This window comes from Meriones unguiculatus, chromosome 7 (genome assembly GCF_030254825.1).
Source record: "Meriones unguiculatus strain TT.TT164.6M chromosome 7, Bangor_MerUng_6.1, whole genome shotgun sequence".
Taxonomy (NCBI): Eukaryota; Metazoa; Chordata; class Mammalia; order Rodentia; family Muridae; genus Meriones; species Meriones unguiculatus.
This window is the reverse complement of record NC_083355.1, coordinates 105,317,990-105,338,591: the sequence shown is the minus strand read 5'-3', so window position 1 is coordinate 105,338,591 and position 20,602 is coordinate 105,317,990. Positions and strand designations below refer to the sequence as shown.

At 47.4% G+C, this 20,602-nt stretch overlaps 1 protein-coding gene and 1 long non-coding RNA gene across 5 annotated transcripts in view; one reads left to right on the top strand and one right to left on the bottom strand.

Moving 5' to 3' along the window:
* Positions 1-1,434: 1,434 nt before the first annotated feature.
* LOC132655287 (uncharacterized) lies at positions 1,435-13,553 on the bottom strand. Of its 2 annotated transcripts, none has more exons than XR_009593051.1 (4): positions 13,422-13,553; positions 10,494-12,961; positions 6,418-6,621; positions 1,435-2,449 (listed from the first exon to the last, which is right to left on the bottom strand). It is a non-coding gene; the product is annotated as an uncharacterized LOC132655287 (long non-coding RNA). The 2 variants fall into 2 exon arrangements; XR_009593052.1 differs by lacking the exon at positions 1,435-2,449 and adding an exon at positions 4,030-5,640.
* Positions 13,554-13,689: 136 nt separating this feature from the next.
* Foxn3 (forkhead box N3) overlaps positions 13,690-20,602 on the top strand; it is a 369,982-nt gene continuing 363,069 nt past the window's right edge. For all 3 annotated transcript variants that reach the window (XM_060388027.1, XM_060388030.1, XM_060388023.1), the window contains exon 1: positions 13,690-13,915. The gene's annotated coding sequence lies outside the window, so the exon portion shown is untranslated. The remainder of the gene's footprint in view (positions 13,916-20,602) is intronic.

Sequence of the window (20,602 nt, the reverse complement as noted above, 5' to 3'; positions counted from 1 at the left end):
GGCTTGGGATCAGATGCAGACTACCAGGCTTGAGAGAAGCAAGAGAGGAAGGAAAGGAGGAAGTTGTCATGGGACAGTATGGAGCATGAGCATATGGCCATGAGGTCTGGCCTGATGGGCCAGAAGCAGCCCAGGCAAGAAACAATTATGGTAAGTAACTTGGGGTAGCTGAGAAACAGCAAAATAGCTTAGAGGGTCGATACCTGCCCAGTTATTGTGCTTTAAAGCGTTCATAAATCTAAAAGTCTTTGTCTCGACTATTTGGGAACTAACTGGGGTAGAGAAGCCCCTAGACTCTACTATCCTTTCCACAACACCACTGAACGTGAAGTAGTACCCATTACTCCTTATTAAGTCATGGACATGCCAGATCCACTGGGGCAGAGCAAATACCCCTAAGCACAGAACAGTGCCAGCATGGGGAAGGATGCCCAACTCTTGTGGTGTGGAAAACAGATGAAGAGAAACACATCAGTCTCAAGGGTCCCAGCTTCCCTCCCCTATACCACGTGCCTTAGCTCTGTTCTATGCTAACTAGTTTAAAGTTTTCACATGAGGATTTGTACAGAGTTCCTTAAGGCCCTGCAGGGCAGGGATGGCTTCTCAGAGTTGTTGTGAATATGTGTTTGTGTGTGCATGTGTACCCAGCACAAAGCTGAACATATATATTCACTGGCCAACTGGAATCTAAATTACATCTGTTTATAATGCCTACTGTTTTAAAGTTGAACCAGAAGGGCTGGGAATGCATGTCAGTGGAAGAGAACTTGCCTAGCATCTGCCAAAGGCCTGGGTTCAGTCCTTAGCCTGGCAAGGAAACAAACTTTTTCCTTTCTTTCCTTCTTTTTTTCTTTTCTCTCTTTCTTTCTTCATTATTACAATTTCTTTTACATTTATATAATCTTTATTTTTACAATAACAAAAAGCTTTTTACACAGTTGAGAACTGTTCAGAACCAAAGACTAAAAACAATCAGATAGCTACATAAGCATTTCATAAACGGTAAGTTATACTACATGGCTGCATATTTTCTTTCTTTCTTTCTTTCTTTCTTTCTTTCTTTCTTTCTTTCTTTCTTTCTTTCTTTCTGTCTTTTTCTTTCTTTCTTTCTTTCCTTTTTTCTTTCTTCCTTCTTTTTTCTCTTTCTTTCTCTTTCTCTCTCTCTCTCTCTCTCTCTCTCTCTCTCTTTCTTTCTTTCTTTCTTTCTTTCTTTCGAGACAGGGTTTTACCATGTAGCCCTAGATGCCCTGGAACTTGCTATGTGGTCTGGGCTAGCCTCAAACACAGAGAGATCCTCCCGTCTCTTTCTCCCAACTGCTGCTGTTAAAAGTGTGTACCACTGCACCCAGCTAAAATATGCTATTTTTCTTTTATTTTTTTAAAAATAATTTATTTATTCACTTTATATCCAGTTTGTACTTCCTCTCTCTTCTCCCAGCCCCACCCTCCCTCCTCCTTCTCCCCTGTTTCTCAGAAAATGGGAGCCCCCCCATATCCACACTACCCAGCTCATCTAGTTGGATGAGGACTGAGTTAGTCCTTTTCCCCTATAGCTTGGTAAGGCAGTCCCGTCAGGGGGAAGTGATCAAAAAGCAGGCAACAGAGTCCATGTCAGAGACAGCCCCTGCTCCCCGTAGTGGAGCACATGAAGCCTGATCTGCCCATCAGCTACATATATGTAGATGACCTAGGTCCAGACAAGGCATGGTCCTTGGCTTATGGTGCTTCAGACTCCATAAGCCCCTCTGGGCCCTGGTGAGTTGGCTCTGTTGGTCTACTTGTAGAGTTCCTGTTACCTCTAGGTCCTTTTACCTTTCCCCCCACTTTTCCACTAGACCCCCTGTGCTTAGATTGCCCAGTGTTTGGCTGTGAGTCTCAGCATCTGTTTTGAACTGAACGTCACTGTTCAGAGATGTTCTCTGAGCCAAGGAGGCAGGGCCTGAATCCTTGCAGGAGGGTATGTAACTGTATCCATTGGTCTGGGCTCCCCACAGCCCATTGATCTCTGTACTATGTCCGGTTGTGGTTTCCTGTGATGGTCTCCATTTGCTGTAATGAGAAACTTCTTTGATGAGGGGTAGCAGCTACACTTATCTATGTCCACAAGGATAAGACTTAGAATGTAGTAAGGAATTATGCTGGCCTAGCAAAATGGCAGTAGTAGATTCTTTTCCTATGGTCCATGATTTCATTAGTCCCGGGAAACTGGCTACATTTCCAATACTAGTCTTGATTTCCCTCCTGCTGAATGAACAAGAAACTTCTTAAGGTTAAATGTGGTGGGAGGAAACAGTTCCGGAGTCCATAAGGACTTCTGAACCCCAGAGCTGAGGAGTCCCCAGTTTGTGTCTTCCTGACAGCCCTGCAGCTAACATGAGAGCCGGGCGAGCTGTCGGTCTGTCTCCTCCTTCGTTCTTCGTCTCACTTTGCTCCGAATTCTCCGTTTTATCTAGAAAATTCAAATTTACATGTTAGAAGGCGTCCAGGTCATCTCCCTGTCCTTGAGGCCCAGCAGAGAAAAATTGCCTTTTCTTTCCCATTCAGGAGCGGCAGTGACAACACCAACAAGGTTCAATCGTAATCACCCTGAGACACTCACGGGAGGTAAGATGCGCACCGCTACCTCGCTGACAGGTTTTTACAATCTAGTTTTATTATTCAGCTCCTACGGAAATGCTAATCCCTGAGAAGGGGAGGAGGAAAATCTCCCCTGGTTTCTTCAGCACAAACAGTTTACAGGGAACCGGAAGTACAAGCCATACAGCTGTCAACTGCCAAGGCACAGGAGGAAAGGAAGGGCCGGAAGCCCTTTGCTTATTGCCACCGAGTAGGGAAGGGACAAGGGGTGGGGAGTGACTTCTGGAATGTGAGAGGAGTGGACACAGGAGAGGAGGTGGGCACACCTTCACAACACGTGAGCCATGGAGCAATAGTGAGAGGTGAGTCTGGACTATCTAGGTGACAGGTCCTAAGGTGAGAGACTGGTAATCTTTTTACTTATTAATTTATTTATTTTACATGTATGAGTGTTCTATCTGTAGGTCACTTGCAAGCCAGAAGAAGTCATCAGATCTCATTATAGATGGCTGTGAGCCACCGTGTGGTTGCTGGGAATTGAACTCAGAACCTCTGGAAGAGCAGACAGTGCTCTCAACCGCTGAGCCGCCTCTAGGATTACCAGCCCTAGATTGGTAATCCTAGAACCCAACCATCTAAGCACTCTATGACACGCTGTAGCCCATCTGAGCTCCTGAGCCGGTTCAGTGGTTAAGTAGTACCACGCAGGCATGGCAACCAGAGTTGGAATTCCCAGAACCTCATTAACCACTGTAAACGCCTGCTGGGTATGGTGCCTGCCTATTCAGAAGGCAGAGACGGGATCCACAGAGCAAAGGCTAGCCAAACTGCTGAGCTTTGGGTTTGCTTTAGAGAGGCCCGCCTCAATGAAGAAGGTAGAGAAATGACAGGCGTGGTTCCTGACATCCGCCAACCCGAGCCTTCACAGGCACTTCCATGTGTCTACACACATACATCCACACCTACCCTCTTGTACACACACATAAACGAAAATGAAAAAGAAAAACAAATGTATAAGGCCTAGTATGGAGTTTTTCGTTCATTGCGAGGATAGATTCTAAGGACTGGGTCAATGGATCAGTCGGTAAAGGGTCCAGTACTCATGTAAGAAAAATCTGGATGTGGCAGTGCCGGGCTGTAGCCCCATCCCTGGTGGCACAGACACTGGTGGATCCTTGGCATCCATCGGCCAGCTAGCCTAGAAGAATCCAAGATCTCTAGTTTCTGTAAGGGACCCTGTCTCAAAAGCATAAGGTGCGAAGGGATTGAAGGAGATTCTCAACACCTACCTTGACCTTTACACGCATACCGGCCCACACGTGTCCACACACCACACACACACACACACACACACACGTAAATACAACCACAGATGCTCATAAATAAAAACGATATGATACGACACTGTCTAGAGTCTTAGCTTACGTCAATGAGAGAGACCAAACGGGTGGTTCTAAAGGTTTTAATGTCAGCTAAAATTCCCATGAAAAGGAAACACAGAGCTCCAATCCCATTTCCTCCCTTTGCTTAGCAGATATTACTCTGCGGCATACGGGGCACTCAAATATTCCGTTTAGGACAGCAGGGGACAGGACACGTGACTGTGAGGAGGAGGCCATTTGCAGAAAGGTGAAAGCAAGGAGCTACGGTTGCCTTTCCCCCCTTACACTTTAGCCTCGATACAGGGTATGGCTTACTCTTGGAATCCTTAGGAAGGTCACAGGGTCTGTTGCTCAAGTTTGTGCGCAACCCTCTGCTCTAAGCCAGCATCCCTTTCCCTGCTAGCCGTGCTTCGTCATCAAAATGAGTCCTTCCAGAATGGTGGTGTGCTCAGCCTTTCGCCCCACGTGTCTGACAACTGGATCCCTACAGTTACTGGGTGAGGGTTTTCCCCTCAGCTCTCAAAATTAGCCCTGCAGACAGGGGAGGACCTAAAGTGGAAAGAGGTGGGGGTGGAGTGGGGTGGGGCCTGACACTCCTCTCAACTCTGCCAGCAGGCTTGGCCAGCCTTCTCCCCAACCCACAGGCTCCCTGAACAATGGGGTGCAGAGGAATTCAAAATAATTAGCAGGCAGCCTTTCTTTGGGGACCTCTGCTCCAATTCTCTTCCATCCAACCTGCTTTTATTTGAGAGCACGGGCATTTGCTCCTGGGCCCATGTTCACGGTGGCCAACATGAGTATAATTGAAAGGATTAGTGATATCTTCACCTCTTTGTTTTGTAAAAAAAAAAAGATTCCATTTCTGAGTTTGACTTGCTGGGAAAATATGAAAAACCTGTATTCCAGGTTTTTCTTTTCTTTTCTTTTCTTTTCTTCTTCTTGAAGGTTCGTGTTTTCTCAATCTTTGAAGGAATCTTTGAAGGAAGAGCGCCTTGCTCTTTGAAACAAGATGATCCGTCCGTTTCACACTGCAAGTTTCTCATTGTGAAGTTCGGTGTCAATGGTTGAATTAGAAGGGCTTGCCACATGGGATGGGATCTCTGCATGACAGAGAGGGGAGGCTGAATACAGATGAACTGAATCCTCAGTTGTTTCTTCTCTGTAGAAACACGGAGCTAACGGCAGTTCCTCTGTAGCTACAGAGGTCTCTCCTTTTTCTTCAGGGTGGTTGTCATTGTTGTTTCTTTCTTTGGCCAAATAACCCCTGTGTGGCTTCTTTAGTGCCAGAGAGACAACCACAAATATCTACACAGAGAGCATGCCCTCTCTATCCATGTAGGAAGGGATAGACTTTGCTCTTGTCTCGGATTGATTCATCAGTGGTCAAGGTGAATTAGTTAAAGCTCATTTTGCGGTCATTTTGCGGACAGGCCCACACTGTCTGTGTGTTCCGAAGGAGCAAGGGTTGTGCGTGGACCCAGTGATACCTCTGGAATAACATTAGCTTGCTGGGGTGCAAATGGTATCCAAGATGGACAAGGCTTCTTCACTTGACGAGACAGGTCCTGCTGTGGACACCAACAGTGCTCCCGTCCAACTGCTGTCACACTTCAGCTTGCTCATTTGAGCATCACATTAGTGCCTTTTCTTGTAACTTCTACCCAATACCTGATGAAGCGTCCTAAGGAAGGAAAGGGTTGGATATGCTCCACAATGGCAGAGTTGGTACGGCAGCCAATCCAGCTCCTGAACCTGACAGTGGAAGGCTGCTTGCGCATGAGAGGACCAGGGAGGAGAGAAGGAGGAATGCTAGCTCTCTGTTGGCTTTCCCTCTTCCCCTTTTTATTCAGGCCTAGATGATAGCCCATGAGATGGTGCCACATTTAGGGGAGGCTTCCCCCATCAGTCAACCCTCTCTGGAAATGCCCTCATGGGTCTTTACTGATACCCTAGGTCTCTCTTCACACTTGATAACCCACAGCCTGAGAATGGATGGGTTTCTTACCCAATCAAATTGATAATCCAAATGAACCACCCAAGCTAATCATGTAGTTACATGATTATAATCCTAGCGTTTGGGGGTGGAGGAGGGAGGGTCACAAGCTCAATTGGTCACAATTGGCCAATAGGGACTTTGAGGCCAGCCTGGGCTACATGAAATGGTCAGAAATAACCACCACAAGTACTGCCCCACCCTTTTCACATCACTAGCTCTGGGGGGGGGCTGGGTTCTGCATTTCCCCCCAATATCGAAAGGCGAGAAGATAGTTTGTGGTGTTTCAGCTTTTAGCAGGAAGTCAATTTGCCTCCTGATATTGGGGATTCCCCAAGCACAGGAAGAGGGCATATCCTGGGTACCTCAACAGTGACAGATATCACACTGGAGGAGAGGGACTATGTTGTCACCTTCTGGAAAAGTCAGACTCAGTGCAATACCCTATGGGCCACAAGTACCAACCTTTGGTCATGGTTCCTCTCCAGGGATTTGGACGGATTGGCGAGCCGAGCAACTTTTAACTCAGTGTTCACTTTCCTGAGCTCCACTGTGGCATGGCCATATTATATCCACACCCTGATGTGACTGTTGATGGGGTTCTTTATGACCTAAGCAGCCATCAGATGCAGAGCTCTGACCCCCACACGACATCCTAATTTGCATGCTCTAAAAGAAAGGAGGAAACAATGCATTTAAATTCTGTGGTCTCCACAAGGCCAGGGAAAAGGCACCCTCAGCGTTTCATTGTGAGTGTTGCAAACTCTGCACTCAGAGTGGAAAGCAGTATAATCTACAGCACTATTTGGCAAGACTGGCTCTTCCTAGTTGCTTCTCCACATGAGGGAAAGGCTTGGAATGGTGTGGCTAGCAAACCACCCATTTTCTGTGGAGTAAGGAGAACACCGGGGGCCTCAATAGTAAGGTTATCAAATATCTTACATACAAACAGCTACCTTAAAGGACTGCCACACAAGCAATGGTTTTCTCCGGATGCTAATGTTTGCTATTTTAACATACAATATGGCACTTTGCAGACACAGGAAACTCAATGAATTTTCCTTGGTGGCGAGAACAGCTGGAGCTAACATAAATTGTCTCTTATTTTGGTAACAAAAGGCTCGGCATTTATTATTTTTCTTGGAAGCCATAGAGGTATTTTAAAATAGTACACTAAAAATGTGGGGATCATTACCAATTTTGATGCGCTCACAATAAGATTATTATTATCCACCAAAACACAGTCCCTGCATTCCACTCACCCAGCCTTCCTGTAATGTTAGTGGCTCAAATGGCCATAAATTAACCGAACCTAAGGTTTAAAGGTTGGCACAAAATGTTAACGTAAACTGCAGACCTCATTTAGATCTCCTGCCATTTTTATCTCAATGAGAGACACCAACATCAGTTTCAACTACAGGGTCTAACGCTTTGGTAGCAAAACGACATGAACTCAGACTGACTGGGATTAGATACAAGGTGGCTCAGGAAGGCCACTATATCTAGCATTTCCTGTGCCAAATGCAGGGTCAATGCTTAGCATGTTATGCTCTAATTTCATCCCTCCCAGAAATCAAGGGGTTCGATGGGTTGGATGATTATTCTGAGCCAGTAATAAATACTGGGTCTTCTGTGGCATGTAGAAGGGGGTTTCAACTCTGCAGGGAACCCAGAAGCTCCCACCTTCCACCTGGGTGAGGGCGGGGCTGGGTGAGGGTGGGGCTGGCCTGCTCTCCAGCCAGAGCATGGAGGAGCCCATTGCAAACATCCCCACCGGCTTTGGCTTTCTTTTCTTGAGTGTTTTAAGGCTTAATTAATGTTTGTAAAGTGATCTGAAACATGGGAATGAAAAGAGCCAGGGACCCGCAGAGTGCCGATGATTACCTGAGGCCAGACAGCTGTAAAAGGGAGCCGGAGGGGGGCCGGGAGAGGCTGGGAGAGGGCTCTGCTTCGCAGCCAGCTGGCTGGCCCCACGCCAAGTTGGACTGTTTTTGGCAGAGTTCGGCCTCATGCCTTCCTCTCAAGGCTGACAAGGCAGCTCTACTCAAGAGAAATAATTCTTTAGGGCCCTGAACCGGAGCTGAAGAAACAGTGTGATGGTACAAACTATGACCATTTTCCTGAGTCAACCCCACAGTGGAGGAGGTAAGACTTCACTTATCCACGCCTCCTGTCAAAGCAAGACAACTGCAAATTCCTACATTTGGGGACTATGAAGGGATGCACACAGAAGCTTCAAAGAGATGAATGAGTCACAGCTTTCCTCTTGACAGGAGGCACAGAGGTAGTCCCATCACTCGTAGGAGGCATTGAATCTCTTTAAAATGGTGGGTGGAAATAATGAGGTCCAGGGCCCACGCTGTTGCCCTATCTCCTAAGCGTGCTAGTGAAAGGGTGACGCTATCGGTTTCACGGGGGGTGTCAAGCTTGTGACTCCTCAGGGTGATGTCAGCGGCACCTTATTGCAACTCGAAGCTTGCACTGTAACCGGATTCCTACCAATATCTACAAAGTTTGAGGGCATCCAGGCAGGGGCCCCTGAAAATGCCTGTGTACATAAATGGTGGCTATATATGCAGAGGAACACAAACTGTTTATGAGGATGGAGCTAGCAAAAAAAAAAAAAAAAAAAAGGGTTGTTTGGGTAATTCGAAGCTTAAATTGGGTCTCCATTATGTTTCAGTGTCCTGCTTGGGCTAATAGCTGGGTTGCTATCCACTTCCAGAACCCATGATCTGAGGATGTGTCTGCTGGCAGCACCCTACAGCTTGGTCACGAGCATAGGAGGAGACTTGCTTTCCAGGGGGCTCTGATAGCCTCCCAGTGGGACTCACTCCAAGATGAGGTCTGTGGGCATACCATAAAACGTCCTTGAGCAGTTTAAGTGGCCAGGAGACACTGTCATGCCCGAACCACCGCAGTAACTCAGCCTGTTCTTCTCTGTATGCCTCAGCCCTGACAAGCTCCTTCTGTCTGGTGCCTGTGGTGGGGACAGGATCACCTGTCGCTCATGAACCACCAGAGGTCCTCTAAGGCCAACGATAATGAATTTTTTTCATATCCACTTGTAAACCAGTATTATGGTAATCTCCAATAAGTTACCCTGCCTTCTGTCCTGTAAATGGCAACAGATCTAAACCATCCCCAGCAGGGTTCCAGAATGAACCCAGTGTCCTTTGCCTTTGCAACATTGTGACATGGATTTGAATGTCAGCTGTCCTGAGCTACAGAGGACAGCTGTGGCTTCATACCACTCAGACCCGGTTCTGGGTGTGTTTGTGAGGGTGCTTTTGGATGACATTAACCTGGAATTGTTAGAAGGAGTAAAGATGTTAACCCTTCGTAATGTGGGTGTACCTCATCTAACCAGCCAAGGCCTGACTAGAACAGGCAGGCCTTCTCCTGAGAAAGGTCCATGCCTCTCAGACTGGGTCCCTTGAGCCTCTGGACTTGCCCAGAAATAGCAACTCTTCTGGGTCTTGAGCCTGCTAATGGTCAAGTCGCACTAGAACTATACAGTTAGCTCTGCTGGGTCGGCAGCTCATTGCTGCAAGGCTTAGGATACAGCAGCCACCCTGGCTGCCTAACCAAATACTGTCTTGTTTTAAGATGGAGCCTCACCATGCAGATGTGGCTGCCCTTGAATTTACAGAGATCCACCTGCCTCTGCCTCTCAGGTGCTAGGATTAAAGGTGTATCACCACACCCATCTGGCATAGCTAAATTCTTACAATCACCTTCCCTCCCTCTCTCTTTCCCCCTTCCTCTCACCTCTCCATTCTATAGGTTCAGTTCCTCTGGAGAACCCTGAACTAATACAAATACTTTCTTATTTCTTCGCTTTAGTCATTCATTTAACTTTTATTTTTCTTTCTGAGACAGGGTCTCTGGCTTGGTAGCCTAGAGTGACCTGGGATTTCTGATCTTCCAGCCTCCACTTCCTGAGTGCTAGGCTCACAAATGTGTGCTTCCAAACCCGTTACCATTACATGTGATGCTGGGAACCTAATTTGGGGTTTCCTGCATGCTAGGCAAGTGTTCTACCTACTGCTACATTCCTCACCCTTCATTCATTCACTTAGGAAATATGGAGCACTTACTATGTATCAGACACTTTGTTTTGTTTTTGTTTCAACACAGGGTCTCAGGCTGTAGCCCAGTCTGGCCTCAAACTCTCAGCAATCCAGCTGCCTTGATCTTCCATGTGCTGGGATTAAAGGCATTATCTACCATCACCAGTTGAAGACACTTTTGTGTTCTTGACAAATCTCAGTGGAGAGAAAAAAAAAAAAAAAGCAAAGATTCCTGGCACTATAGAACTTCTACGTCTGTGTGTGGAAGAGACTGTGGGTTATGAAATTCATAGCCCAAAGTGTTAGAAAGTCGTCAGTGCAAAGAGAGAGGGAAAAATGGTGGGATCAGGGGAAACAAGAGGCACTGAGGAAGAGACACCAGTCAAGGGCTTACAGGACATAAAGGGGTTGGTTGCGTGGGAACCACAGGCGCCCTCAAAACTCAGGGGACCTGGGCTCAGGATTTACCGCAGTTCCTCACGTGAGGATTCAGTGACGTGTGACCCATCACATGACGCCATCAGGCAGAGGGAGGGGATGACTTTCTCTGGTCTTTCTCTTCTTGCCATTCTTCATTTTCCCTTGTCTCCTTTCTTGGCTATATCTAGCCAGCAGCCAACTGACCCAGGATTCTTTGACGCCTAGACTGGCGAAGGCAGTGTCAGCAACTGGGACGAGAACGCATTTGAGAATGGCTCCGAAGATGAAGGTTTCCAGGCAGGAGCATAGGGCACCACGGACAGAATTTCACTGCAGTGCTGTGTCCCCTACAGTTTGCTTTAAGGACATTTGTGCTAGTTAGTTTTTTGCCAACTTGAGACAAACTAGAGTCACCCGGGAGGAGGGACCCTCTGTTGAAGAATTGCCTCCATTAGCCTGGTCCGTGGGCATATCTGTAGGCATTTTATTTTCATCCGATTGATGTGGGAGGGCCCACAGTGCCCATTGTGGGCAATGCCATCCCTGAACAGGCAGGTCTAGCTGAATATATATAAAGTAGCCGAGCAATCCAGGGGAAAAGCAAACCAATAAATGGTATTCCTCTGTGGCCTCGGCTTCAGCTCCTGCCTCCAGGTTCCTGCCTGACTTCTCTCCATGATGACTATCAACTGGGACTTGTAAGATGAAATAAACTCTTTCTTCTGCAAACTGCCTTTGGCCAGTGTTTTATCACAGCCACAGAGAGGCGAACTAGGACAACAGCCTTTTCATTGCCACTGCCTAGAGTAATACCTTGCTTGACGCTTGATCCAGCCCTAACTGGAGGAACGAGTGCATTCGAGAACGAATGAATACTCGACAGTTTCACATCACTGACACCTCTTCGAGTATGCTCCAGCCCTGAGCTGGCTTAGTAACGGGGCTGCTTGGGGCATATCGCCATGTCCTTTCCGTTACTTGGAGCCTAGCGTTCACAGCGTTTTGAGGCTACGTGGATGGAATGATTATAAAGTCATCAGTGTTTTCGCAGAGACCAGATAAATGCATTAGGTGAATTTTACCCATATGCTTCCGAGCAGTTCATCAGGAAGGTGCATGTACCTCCCTGACTAGCCCCCTTCCTCGCTCCTGGAAGTTTCTGTCTGTTGGGTTCAATGTCACTCAGGCCTTCAGCCTGGCTAGCAACAGGTTGGGACACATCGCGACAAGTGACATTTCGTTTTGGCAGAGAGGAGGAGGAGGAAGTGGAAGGCCACAAACAGATCTGGCTGCTGACTTTCCCACGGGTGCAGGAGGGCTGAGAGGTGATGCCAGCAAGGCCCATCAGGCGCCAGGTGCAGCCAGGTCTGCCCGGGACGTTCCGGGTCTCAACAATGGCTCACCTTATATTTAAGACCATTGACTTCGGGGCTAGTGGAGTCCTTCAAAGTCCTTCCTAGGGCACACTAGGAAGAGATCAGTTCCCACTGCAAAAACGTGCCCCCTGTGTGTAAAGTTCTGTCCCTGACAGAAAACAAACAAGCAGAAAGGACAAAAACGGTGCACATAGCTGTGGCTCTGCTCAGCCTGGAGCTGAAAGCCCCAGGAGAGAAATCTGAACAGCCCAGGTCCTGCCAGCAAAATTTCTCAACAGGGGAATTTTTTTTTTTTTTTCTCAAGCAGCTTCTTGTGGCTGTGCCGTAGGCTGGGACTCCGCTACAGGTGGGGAAGAGGGGTGCCGGAAACCTACCTGCATTCCCCCAGTGCTTGCAGGGAAGTAGAGGAGGGGTGGGTAGATGGTTGCTGCCTTGAAGACCAGGGCTTGCTGCAAGTGTGGGAGAATAGAGGCTGGGATTCCAGCTGTCCTGCTCACCAGCCCGGTGGCATTGGACCAGTCCTGGGGGGGGGCGGGGAGGACCTCCATGGTCTCCTTTGAAAGCTGGGAATTATGTTTGTTTTTCTCTTGGAGGCACGGTAAAGATCACAGCAGAAGTACTCTGAAGATGGACGGAAAGTGCCCTGTTATAAACACTAGGCCTGAGAAGAGGTAGCAGTGATGTTTAATTAATAATGTTTAAAAATCTTCCGTTACACTTAGGTAGCCATCACTGGAAAGGCGAGGGCAAACGACACTTTTCTAAGGGACGTTTTCTGTTCTGAAAATAGAAGTCAGAAGCCACGGTTTTGATTTTCCTTTCGGTTGCTATCAGCAGTCTGACTGAAGCATGACCTTCTAACTTGGTGGTATCGGCAGACTGAGGGAACACGTTCAGTTGCCAAGCCTTTCAAACAGTTTTCCCTCAGCTAAAGCACTGTTTTCTCTTGGATGCCGGGCTGATGGAACTGTCTTCTTAAAGAAGCACTTGCCGGATTGAAGTTACCTTCCCAGGTGGGCCGCAGTCAACGCAGAACCCAGAGTTGCAGAGAGTCCGGAGGAGGGCAGATGTGGGGAGCTGGGCGGGGCTGGGGCTGGGAACCCCGGTGTGGCGAACTCCCCGCAAGGTAGCAGCTTTCCCCTGTGGAGAAAGAAACCTAGAATGTTTTCATCCTCCTGATGGCACATGAGCTGATATGTGACTCAATCGAATATCATAATTTACTTTTGGTTTATGGGATTTGTGAATTTTCGCATTTGTTTTAATTTGTAATTAAGTTTTCTCTGCGAGGCACACCATATGCCATCATTAATTCTCTCTAGTTGATTTCTTAGGAGATACATGAGTGCATATTTTGATGTAATTTTGGAGGTCTTTTGAAAATCAGATGACTACGTGGTGAGCCATATGGGGCTTTGTTATTTAAAAACACAAATTATAAAGCCAGAGAAAGAAAACTGCAAAAAAATAAAAAAATAAATAAAACCAAAAACCAAAAACTGTTAACAGGGGGAAAGATTGGGGAAAACTGGTTTCAAACCGTCCACTTTTCTCCCCCTGATGCTCTTGAAATCTCTGAGGATCCCGCGATGACTCTTACCTTCTGGGAGCGCACTCTATACCACAGGTGCACGGAGCAAAGCTCCGGGCCACGCTCCTGCTCTCCGCCCGGGCTGCAGATCCCAGCATCTGTCTTCGGGGAGTCCGGCGGGAGCCGGCGTCCGTCTCCGCGTACCCAGGCGTCGGCGCTGAGCTTCCTCTTTCTCCGCACCCACGGCGGCTCGGCTTTCCCGCCCGTGCTTTCCCGGGGCTCCCCCCCACCGCTCCCCGGCCGCCCCGCCGTACGTGCAGGCTGCAGAGCGGGCCGCGGCCCCGGCGGCGAGCGCTAGGACCCAGCAGGACTCCGGGCCCGGGTGGGAGCCGAGCCGCCGACCCCGGGCGGGCGCCGGGCGCTGGAGCCGGGTGTTCCGGCCGCGGTCGGTGCAGCTCGGCGGGGAGACGGCGCGACCCGGCGGCGGGGGCCCCCGCGAGTCCAGCGCCGCCGCAGCCCCCCAATGCGGCCGCGAGAAGCAGCGGGGGGGCAGGCGATCGAAGGTAACGGGAACTGCGGCTCCGGGCCGCCCGGCCAGCCCCTGCCCGGGTTAGCATTGTCACCCCGAGCCTCGCTCTGCCCGGCTCTGCCCACCCGGGGGGCACCCTCGCCTTTGGATCCTAAGGTGTCCGCCCCCATCGGTGCGCCTAGTTTCGGATTGATTTATAGCGTGCAGCCCAGAATGGGAAGGATCCAGGGATGGCGAGTTGCTTATTTTCATTAGTTTTTGTCTCAAAAGTAAGTTCATTAAAAAAAAAAAAAAAAAAAGCCATCAAGAAAGAAAGAAAGAAAGAAAGTTTTTTTTTAAACCTGGAATTTATAGAGAGCTGGTTTTGCAATTTTATTTTATTTTGTTTTTTAAAATCGTAGACAATGGATATTTATATAAAAAAATTACCGAATAATTGATGTGATTCTGTTAATGACTGAGGAGGGAGGCGGCTCTGGAGGGGTCTCCGGGCATGACTTGTATTTTCAAGGAACTAGCGTGCTGAATGTGGAGTTTGGCCGGGGCAGAGTTACAGCCTCGCCGTCCGGGCTGTTTTGCTATCAATTATAAACGGAGTGCCTATGGGCAGTTCAGACCTCTCTCTCAAATACCGGAGCTGCGTACCCCGGCGTGACATGGACAAGCCAGAGTGTCCGTTGAAGGGAGCCGGAGTGCTTCTGGTTTTGGAGGAAAACGTTGCTTTGAGGAGAAAAACCCAGATTCCTAGCCCGGGAGACTATTTTTCATGCTTTGTTTATAGTCTGGGGATGACATTTGGGGAAGGGGAGCGCGGTCTTTCTTGGGAGCGTTTAATCGTGGGGGTTATTAATTTATTTAATTTATTAGTTTCAATTGGTTGGGCTCCGGGAGCCTTCCGTCACCAGGTTGTGCTAGCGTCGGGACACATGATTGCGAAGACGAAACTGCCAGCTCGGGAAGGACTGGACCCGGCTGGAGGAGGCTCCCCCGTGGCGCTGTCGTAGGCTGGGTGCTACTGGCTCATTGAGGAAAAACAGGGAATGGCTTTCCCAGCCGAGGAAGACATCAGTGTTTCCCTTTTGTTCCCTGTTTTTTCATTGATCGCCAGCTTTCCCTTAGCCAGGGGGAGCAGCTCTGAGGGCGCAAGAGCCCTGAAGACTGCATGAATGTCTGGAGCCCGCTCTAACTCTCACACTGATTGGTCAGTTAGATGGGGACTTATGAAAACAGTCACCCGAAACCATCTTTTAAAACCTTGCTGTATTTTCAGATCTGCCTTCTTGTGCACGGGTTTCTGCGTGGTTGCCTTTTTTGATCTGGGTGCATCTGGCTCGCCCTGGGTGTCTTTATCTTTAATTTTTTGTTGTTGTTTCTATCCAGATAAAGTAGGCCATTTTGGTGACAAATTTCTTTGCAGATGTCAGCTTCTAGCTTGCATTGATAGATGTGGGGCTTCACAATACTGTCTCGATGATTTCTGTTCCTAAGTTGTAGAATGCAAAGTTGCTCAACTCAGAATTAATTTTTCCTAATTTTTTTTTTCCATCTGAGCATTTAAATAGCAACACCAGCAGATGGGTGCTTAACAGTATCATTACTTTGATAATTTAAGTGCCTTGTGAATTAGCATGTTTCTTGAGCTAAATCTAAGTCTTTAGACTGTGAAAGGGGGAACAGGCAATGAGGAGCAAGCAATCACCATCAGCTTGCACACTATTGCAAGAAACCCAGGCGTCTGCTTTGAGCAGAATAAATTCACATCCAGGAAAGGGGATGTTCTTTGCGGCAGAAGACTGAATTAGTGAGCGTGATGAAACGGGATCACTGTAAGACAGCATGACGCTTGTGGACATCTTCATTTGAGCCTTGAAGTGCCTCATTAAAGAAGCTGGATCCCAGAAGTTGTTAACCGTATAAACACTTTTCTGATTGGTTTAAAAATGTAGACACAGGAAGTAGATGGTATCTAGTAACCCAGGAATGAAGACATGGTTGTCATAGAAACTGAGACATATAACCCCACCCCACCCCTCGCCCCCCATGCAAACACTACCATGACCACCACTTAAAAAAATAGTAATTATAAAACCTGCATGTCATCACAGATGCTTGGAGAATATGCTGGCTTCTTTGAGCTTTCCTACAACATCTGTTGAAACCTGAGACCATGCCTGTCAAATCAAGGTCATTTTCCAACTACCAAAAATGCAGTCTTCTGGATTTCATAACTATTTTTTTATTATTATTATTGAAAATAGTTCAGGGAAAAGCCTGAAAGCCAGGGTGAGCATTCATGCTTACTTAGCATTTTTTTGTAGCCTCTGAGTTGTGCAAGGGGAAGGCTGAAAAGAATGCGTTTGAGCCTTTAATTGTGGGATTGTGTCTCTGCTATTAGGTGTGTGTGTGTGTGTGTGTGTGTGTGTGTGTGTGTGTGTTAGAACAAAAGTCTTTTTAGAGGCTCAGAGACCAGAATGCGGCCCGTGGAGGAATGGCCATCTGGGGAAGGTGTAATGGAGTGTTTTCCAGCTTGCAGGCGGGTTCCAGGTCGAGCTGAGGCGTTTGATCATGAAGGCCTGTGTGGTATTTTGGACGGGTGCTCTCGGGCTGCCCTGGGCAGAAATGCTCTGACTGTCTGGTGCTTGGGGGAGCAAAGGGCAGGGTGTTCTTGGGAGCTGAGCGGGGAAAGGAAACACTCCTAGGTTGAATGAGGACTGTCTCCAGACTGCCTGGCTGGTTTAGAAACCTTTCCCCTGCTGTGGATGGAAAAGGGTGCTTTTCATTTTGAGGCTGTTTCAGGCATCCCGAAGCTGCCAGCACCTATATCAGCCATATGTTACTCATGGTGAGTGACATACATTTTACTCAAGGAGAGAAGCCTAACCACCTTCCCCGGTGCCCCCTTTCAATGCTTTTTGCTAAGTGGGAAATAACCAAGCATACACCTTCCCTAAATTTTGACTTTGAAGCTCTTTAGTAAAACTTGTCAATATAAGAGTCAACACATTTTCTAGGCTTTGACCCATCTTGTCAATGGCAATCTTTAAATTGTAAGGGTTTTTTTTTAACAGATTTATTTTTGCTATTAATTATGTGTAGGTGTATGTGTCTGCGTGTGGGTCTGGGCATATTATCAGAAGTCCTTGGAGCTTGAGTTACAGACTCTTGTGAGCCACCTCATGTGGGTGCTAGGATCCGAACTCAGGTCCTTTGAAAGAGACTTCTTAACTACTGAACCATCTCTCCTGGACGCCCCTGTCCCTTTTTTTTTTTTTCAAGACAGTTTGTTCCTCTATGTAGTCCTGGCTCTCCTGGAACTCACTCTGTAGACCAGGGTATCCTTGAACTCACAGAGAACCGCCTGCCTCTGCCTCCCCATGCTGAGATTAAAGGCGGGTGTCACCACCTCCTAGCTAGACCCCTAAATTTTGAGTTCTTTATATTTAGAAATAACTTCTCTCTGTATGTGGTGTATTTAGCAGTGCACTTTTTTTTAATGGTTTTAAAACTCACTTAAATTGCTGTTTGGTCTTTCTAAAAGAACCTCACATCTCCCCTGTTTTCCTCAACTGATTGCCTCAAGGAGGTAGGAGAGATGGAAGCACTCCTAAATATGTTTTAATGTTTATTTAATATCCTGTATCAATGGTGGAGAAACAGCTTGCAGCCATGGACTGTCTATCATTTGATTTTGGGTTTATTTCACAATCCCACATTATCAAATATTTAGTGCTCTAGGACTTGATAGCAACTTTAGTTTAATGGCGTAACTGGTCTCTCAGCAAAGGATTTCCTGTTGAGAACTTTCTTATCTGCAAGAACAGCAAACGGCCATTGGCAGGAAACCTGTCAGTTGCTTGTTTTTACAAACCGAAGGAAATGAATGAGACTTGTTGGTTTCTAGAATTCACCTCGATTCTCTGCAACCTGCCTCAAAGTTTGCTCAGAACAGTTCAAAGATGACCCTGGCGTTGTATGGCAAATTCGCTTCAAATCCTTGGCGCTTCTGGTTTTCTCTTTTTGACTTTAGAATTAGGGAATTAAATCCTTACACTGTCGTGTACCCCTTATTTCACCAATACAAATTAACAAGATGTTCAATAAAGTCCTAAGTCATTCTCTGTTGTCAGAAAGTCACTCACATAAGCACTGGAGCTGGCGTAATTTCTTTTTTTTTTTTTTGATGGCTGTGCCAACTTTTTAACAATGGTTCCAGAATACCAACCAAATGACAAAGGAGGGAGGAAGAGAGACGGGAAGAAAAGGATCGAGATAGTGAGTGAGCAAGAGAGGTACTTTCCTCCTTGCTTATGAGGGGAAAATGATTCATAAAGAGCACATTTCAGGTGTATGCCAACCTCACTGGTAGCAGAAAGCCCAAGTTATATGAAAGGCACATCATAACTGTGAAAGCATTTACTCTTTGAAATAATTATTTAAATTATTTTTTTTTACATTGGATAAGCATGTGTTTAATTGCTTCAATTCATGGATGTTCCAAATTCTGGAAGGGTGGGGGGGAGGGCAAGCCTCTTTATAGGCTGGTAAGTACATAGACATCCCTCCCCAAAGAAAACCACTTATTGCAATGAGCTGCACACGTTTTTGTAGGCATCATTTCTGTTTTATATTTAGCACCAAGTAGAGTCTTACGTAAGACCCTGATATCTGAACTGAATCAAAGGAGAGCTAGCTACTCTAGAGGAACCAGGAGCCCAGAGATAGTAATCCCCCTCGAGGCAGTACCTGGGGCTAGCCCTAGAACTCAGAACTTGGCCAACACAGTTGTAAACTCACTGCTTTTAACATGCCCCAAATATTCTCTTAAGAGGACCCAAGGGAACTCGGCCTTCAGGGCCATGTGCCATCTCAGCCGGGACAACTTTAGAGAACCCTTGTTCTCAGAGAGAGGAGGGGGGAAAGGTAGCAATTAGTTATGACTTACAACACATCCTGAGAAACCACTGGAAACACAGAGAAAGGTCTGATCAGTCACTGTGTGGAAAAGTCCTAGGCCTGATGGTAGTGAGAGAGGGGACAGTCCGTTTTTAGGGGTGTGAAAAGGCACGCCTCCTTTGGAAGTTGTAGGAACGATGGATGGTCATGTCCCAGATGGTCCCACTGTCAACTTGCTGGAAGGCTTGGGGTTCATTCTCTGTCAGCGTGGTTCTGTCAGGGATGAAGACAGCTCGTACGGCGTCGCTCCTGAAGAGCAGGTCTGCCAAACTTCGTGAATTGGCTTGGAGGACTCGTGTCAGGTAAAACCAACAACAGGCGGATAATATTTGAACATCATCAAACAGACCCAGTTATCTCCTCTACTGTGAGAAGGTTCCGGAGCTGAGCCTGAGGCATGGAGGGCTCAGCAGAGACCCAGGCGAGCTGTGGGTCGTTGGCTTGTTCTTCGGAGGGACACAGCCAATCTCTCTGCATTGATCCTTGGAGGCCCGCACAGCTGGGGAATCCAGGGAAAGAAAGGACAGGCAGCTCCTACTCTGAGCTCTGCCATTACGTGCATTGTGCCTGCCATGCTCCTCCTGTCTGCATGGGGCTGGAGATCATGATTAAAATAATCAGTGTTTGAGGAAGCCACAGAGCTTCCAACCATTTTTTAAAGAAAGCATTTCCTCTAAAAGATGAAACTAGTAGAGAGCACAAAATTGTCGGCCGCAGTAGTGGATGGAAATGATTGTGAGTAACTTTCAGTTATTGAATTGCGCTGAATAAAGCTTTTCATGGGTAGGCTGTTTAAGGCCTCCTCCCGGCTGCATTTCAGGGAAGGCAGAGCGATAGGCCTGGAAAACCAGCCAAACCTTCTCCAGCCATTCACTGCCGCAGAGCTGTTCTGCTTTGGGGCTGAGCACTGCGTGTATTCTTGGGACTTGTTTTTGGTTTTCAATTGTTTTGTTGGTTTGGTTTTGAGGCAGGGTCTCATGGATCTGAGGATTTCCTGGAACTTTCTATGTAGCCAAGGATGGCCTTGAACTCCTGATCTTCCTGTCTGGTTACAGGTGGGCACCCTCAGATCAAACCTGGGTTTTTGTGCATGGTAGGCAAGAACTATCAAATCAACTACATGCTCAACCCAAGGGCTTGCTCTTTCTATGGAAGGATGCCCATCAGGTACCAGGGCGCTGGTATGGTTATCCCTGAAGGGCTTTTTCAAGTGTGGCCTAGTGTGTGCCCAGTTCCGAGGCAGAGATCTGGATGAGCAAGTTCTCCTTGGGAGGGGGGTTTTAGCGTGTCATACAAGGTCGATTTTGGAAACCCAGAAACGTTCTGATTTAGCAAACTTAATAGTTGTATAGGTGAGACAGGTGATGCATGATGCCGGCACACACCTTTAACCCCAGCACTTGTGAGGCAGAGGCAGGGGGAATCTCTGAGTTTGAGGCCAGCCTGGTCTACAAAGTGAGTCCAGGACAGCCGAGGCCACACAGAGAAACCCTGTCGCAGAAAACATAAACATTCAGAGTTGTATGGGCTTTAAAATGAGATCAGCTACACTCTGCCGATGAGTTCATAAGTACCTCTGAGTTAAAACCTTTGCACTGTGCCTTGGGACTATGTTAGCGTGTAGAATTATTGAGAAACAGTAACTCGCTCTGGGCAAGACTGGCCATTTGGGTAACAGAAAAATCACGCTTGTTTCATTAGATCCTCCTTGCTGCCTTACTCTGTCTCAGAATAACCTAGTTGTGCCGTCAACGACCGAGAACGATGA